Genomic DNA, 5,834 nt, shown 5'->3' with positions numbered 1-5,834 from the left:
TCTATACAATGAAATACTACTCAACAATAAAAAAGAACACACTCTTGATAATACGCAACATGGATGAATCTCAAATGCATTATTCTATGTGAAAGAAACCAGGCTCAAAAGTCTACATTCTGTATGATTCCATTTATATTACATTCTGGAATATGCATAAGTATATTGATAGAAGAGATTAGTGGTTGTCAGGGATTAAGGACAGAGTAGAGGAACTGATTATAAAGTGACAGAATGAGGGAGTTTGGGGAGTGGTGGTAATTATAACTATTCTGTATCTTGCCTGTGGTTGTGGTTACATGACTTGGTGCATTTGTGAAAACTCATAAAACTGTATGCCCCAAAGAGTGAGTTTTACTGTAGGTTAATTTAAGAATAAAATTAAGAAATCCAGATATTTCTAGCCCTGCATTCTTCCAATGACCAAGCTCAAATGGATGAAAAGGTGGTCCTAGGGTTTGCCTGCAACCCATGTCTATGCTCTATGAGTTCACCCCTGTTATAGGTTGAGTCTTCTGTTGAAGCAGACTCTGAGATAGAGATTAGCATGCAGGAGATTTATCAGAGGCATCAACGTCTATTGAAGGGAATGGAAGGATGCAGGATTGGAAACAGGGAGAAGCTGGCTTACAATAGGAGCCCAACGACTCTTTTGGCGTACCACATGGTGACCTTTGAAGATGGAGTGGCTATTGAGAGTTGTCCCAAGTTGAGGGTACAGGCCCCCTGTCATTTGGTTATTAGTTTCAGGCCAATCCATAGAAGGCTGTGACTTTGGGTGAGGCAGCTCTCTTCAGCCAAGGCAATCTCTGAAGAGGCCGGCAGCTGAGGGCTCTCCATGGGCACCACTCCCAGCAGCTGGGGAACATTTTCTTTATTCCTGAAGGAGAATCTGGACAGCATCCACCACACGCTCTGACATCGACAAAGGCAGAAAGGGTGGATTCCTGTTGAAATCCAATTACAACTCATTTCCCAGGTCCCTCTGTATGTTCTGATAGAAACTTAAATCAGCAAATAAATGTATTTTCTGGGCAAAGAGTGTCTTCTCACAGGAATTTTTCCAATTTTACACATTTTCCTTCCTTGTTGTAATATGTATAATTTATCTTGTGAGGATGAAAACATAGATTTTAATGGAACTTAGTTAAGTTTGTTAATTTTTTTCTCATCAGAAAAGAAAAATTAATTAAGTACACAGTGTAGGTCAGGGCATCTTTCATAATACTCTCAGTTCACATCCTTATGATGTTGACTTTCTGGCATGGACAGTCTTCCAAGCTCTGGCCAAAGTGAGGCAGGGATTATTCTAGAAATATTGTTAGGATATCATTGTATACCACTCCATCTCCCACAAATATGGAGGTTACACTGTGAGAGGAAGGTTTGTTACCATCTTTCCTCTTCAAACACGACTCTATTCCTTGCTACCGCTCAAGTTCCTCCTTCTTAATCTCCTTCATAGTCTCCACCTAACCTAAAATACTGGGAATCCCATCCTTGGACCCCTCTTCTCATTGCACTCAACCACCTGAGACTCCATTACCATGACCTCTCCCAGCAAGTTTACAGTGTTCACTCAAATGCCATTTCCAGGTTTCTCTCTTGAATTCCAATGAGACTCATATTTCCGCTTCTGTCTCAGCACCTCCACCTGGATGCCTGTAAGCATCTCAAATTCATTTTGTCCCCAACCAAATCCTCTGCAGCCCTCTACGAATCTGCTATTCTTCATGAATTTCCTGTTTTGAATAATGCTATCATTAGACACCAAGATGGCAGAATTAGAAACCTCACAGTCATCTTTGGGCATGCCTCCCCTTTTCTCAGGCACCACATCCAGCCATTCGCCTCAGCCCAGAAGTCTACCATGTTAATGTCTCTTACACTTGCCTTCATTACTGACACTTTTCCCTGCAAGACGTCACCACCCATCAATCCACACTGTGTTATTTCTCTCAGGCTTTGTGCGATTTGTCACCTTTCAGTTGGTCTCTCTGCTTCCATCCCTCACTGCTTTTAAAATACAGCTCTTTGAGGCTCACAAGATCAAGTCCACACTCCTTAGTACACCTCATAAGGTTTTTCATAGAGCTGTCATTACTCTTTAGCATGCCTTCTAAGGGTTTCACAGTCTGGCACCAACCTACCTCTACAGTCTCACTTTCCCCCATTTCATTCCTCTTCCCCTCCCATCCACCATTCCAGTTCTGTTGGCACATTGTGTTTTATGCTGTGTATTCGAACAAGACTGTTCTGGGTTTAGCAAAAATGCCGAGTAGTTTGATGCTTCTAAATCTGAGCTCAAGTTGTTCCCTCTGCCTGAAATGACCTTTGCCCATCTCAGTCTATGATATAGCACTGAGGTTTGAAACTCACATATAAAGTTCCTTCAACAGAATTAACAATTCACATTCTGGGTTCCCATGGAATCTTGTACACACGTGCATTAAAATACCTCTTACCTACTGTTTGAGTTTGTTTCCCTTACTAGATGGACTCTGAACTCCACAAGAAACCTTGAAATATATGTTCAATTGATGTTTGGTTTGAACTAGTGTATTTAATATCCTCGGTATAGTTAGCACATTAAGCTGTGACAACTAATTACATACACCTAAGAATGAATTTTAATTAGATTCTATACTGTAGGTTAGAAACTAGGGAAGTAAACATTAATGTGTTGAGTTTAAAGGAAGTGAGAATTGATTCTAAAGAACTAATCTGGGAGACTGAGAGGAATGAGGGACCTCCATGGAAGAAAGAAACAAAGATAAATCAGAGGTGGACATTATTTAAAGACAAATTTACCCACTTGAACATTCTGTCCTTGCTGTTCTATTTTTGTATATGGGCAGGCTGATGTGCCCTGATGCCAAAGGAGAAAATAGCTGATTAAAAACGCTATGTAACTCAGCACTGAAGAAGTTGACATTTTTACTGTATATATTAGTCATGATTTTTTATTGTTCTTAGACTACTTTGATAGATGTAGCTTCTTGATGAATGCTTTTTTGTAAATGAATTCAGGATGTAGATAAAGAAGAAATGAAATAGATACAAGTCTATTTTAGTCACTTAGCTTGCTGGTCCTTCCGGACAATTTATCCGTAATCTATAAAATGTCACCATCTGCTGGAGGAAGAAAATATGTCAATTCAACTTTGTTGTGTGAAGTGTTATTTCTGGTCAACATGATTACTTTGAACTATAGAACTTTTAGTAAGATGATTACACTAGTTCAGCTGGTGAATAATTACCAAATCACACAAGTATTAATAAATATTACTCACCACTCTGGTTTGTTTGAAGATAGGTTTTCTTCAATGGGCAATTCAATTCAAGTATCCTTTAAAATGTTTTAACAAGCAGCTATTTCTCAGGACCACTTGCCTTCTGTTTTCAGCTGTTTGCCTTCCACTTGACATGGAAGTATTAGGTATTAAAATAAGCTACTGTAGAGGTGGGACTTCCAAAATAGGTTAGTGAGAAGCTCAACAAATCCGTTGACAAAACTGCAGAAAAACAAAAACAAACAAACGAAAAAACCCACCAACTTCTTCAGGACTCTGGAAGTTGGCCAGAAGGAGAGGAAAGAAAGGGGCAGATCTGTATATCTTCTTTGGAGAAATGCTTGTTTAGGTCTTCTGCCCATTTTGGGACTGGGTTTTTTGTTTTTTTGATATTGAGCTGCATGAGCTGCTTGTATAATTTGGAGATTAATCCTTTGTCAGTTGCTTCATTTGCAAATATTTTCTCCCATTCTGAGGGTTATCTTTTCATCTTATTTATGGTTTCCTTTGCTGTGCAAAAGCTGTTAAGTTTCATTACGTCCCATTTGTTTATTTTTGTTTTTATTTCCATTTCTCTAGGGATTGGGTCAAAAAGGATCTTGCTGTGATGTATGTCATAGAGTGTTCTCCCTATATTTTCCTCCAAGAGTTTTATAGTGTCTGGCCTTACATTGAGGTCTTTAAGCCATTTTGAGTTTATTTTTGTATATGGTATTTGGAAGTGTTCTAATTTCATTCTTTTACATGTAGCTGTCCAGTTTTTCCAGCACCACTTATTAAAGAGGCTGTCTTTTCTCCATTGTATATTCTTGCCTCCTTTATCAAAGATAAGGAGACCATATGTGCTTGGGCTTATCTCTGGGCTTTCTATCCTGTTCCCATGATCTATATTTCTGTTTTTGTGTCAGTACATTATTGCCTTGATTACTGTAGCTTTGTAATATAGTCTGAAGTCAGGGAGCCTGATTTTCCCAGCTCCGTTTTTCTTTCTCAAGGTTGCTTTGGCTATTCAGGGTCTTTTGTGTTTCCATACAAACTGTGAAATTCTTTGTTCTAGTTCTGTGAAAAATGCCAGTGGTAGTTTGATAGGGACTGCAATGAATCTGTAGTTTGCTTTGTGTAGTGTAGTCATTTTCACAGTGTTGATTCTTCCAATCCAAGAACATGGATCTTTAATCTGTTTGTATGGTCTTTAATTTCTTTCATCAGTGTCTTAGTTTTCTGCATACAGGTCTTTTGTCTCCTTAGGTAGGTTTGTTCCTAGGTATTTTATTCTTTTTGTTGCAATGGTAAAGGGAAGTGTTTCCTTAATTTCTCTTTCAGATTTTTCATCCTTAGTGTATAGGGATGCAAAAGATTTCTGTGCATTAATTTTGTATCCTGCTATTTTACCAAATTCATTGATTAGCTCTAGTAGTTTTCTGGTAGCATCTTTAGGATGCTGTACGTATAGTATCATGTCATCTGCAAACAGTGACAGCTTTACTTCTTCTTTTCTGATTTGGATTCCTTTTATTTCTTTTTCTTCTCTGATTGCTGTGGCTAAAACTTCCAAAACAATTTTGAATAATAGTGGTGAGAGTGGACAACCTTCTCTTGTTCCTGATCTTAGAGGAAATGGTCTCAGTTTTTCACCATTGAGAATGATGTTGGCTGTGGGTTTGTCATATATGGCCTTTATTATGTTGAGGTAAGTTCCCTCTATGCCTACTTTCTGGAGGGTTTTTATCATAAATGGGTATTGAATTTTGTCAAAAGCTTTTTCTGCATCTATTGAGATGATTATATGGTTTTTCTCCTTCGATTTGTTAATCTGGTGTATTACATTGCTTGCTTTGTGTATATTGAAGAATCCTTGCATTCCTGGGATAAACCCCACTTGATCATGGTGTATGATCCTTTTAATGTGCTGTTGGATTCTGTTTGCTAGTATTTTGTTGAGGATTTTTGCATCTATGTTCATCAGTAATATTTGCCTGTAGTTTTCTTTCTTTATGATATTTTTCTTTGGTTTTGGTGTCAGGGTGATGGTAACCTTGTAGAATGAGTTTGGGAGTGTTCCTCCCTCTGCTATATTTTGGAAGAGTTTGAGAAGGAAAGGTGGTAGCTCTTCTCTAAATGTTTGATAGAATTTGCCTGTGAAGCCATCTGGTCCTGGGCTTTTGTTGGTTGGAAGATTTTTAATCACAATCTCAATTTCAGTGCTTGTGATTGGTCTGTTTATATTTTCTATTTCTTCCTGGTTCAGTCTTGGAATGTTGTGCTTTTAAAGAATTTTTCCATTTCTTCCAGGTTTCCATTTTATTGGCATATAGTTGCTTGTAGTAATCTCTCATGATTCTTTGTATTTCTGCAGTGTCAGTTGTTATTTCTCCTTTTTCATTTCTAATTTTATTGATTTGAGTCTTCTCCCTTTTTTCTTGATGAGTCTGGCTAATGTTTTCTCAATTTTGTTTATCTTCTCAAAGAACCAGCTTTTAGTTTTATTGATCTTTGCTATTGTTTTCTTCATTTCTTTTTCATTTATTTCTGATCTGATCT

Source organism: Monodon monoceros, unplaced genomic scaffold (assembly GCF_005190385.1).
Source record: "Monodon monoceros isolate NGI ecotype Baffin Bay Population unplaced genomic scaffold, NGI_Narwhal_1 Super_Scaffold_22, whole genome shotgun sequence".
NCBI classification, from domain to species: domain Eukaryota; kingdom Metazoa; phylum Chordata; class Mammalia; order Artiodactyla; family Monodontidae; genus Monodon; species Monodon monoceros.
Note: the sequence above shows the minus strand (reverse complement) of the source record.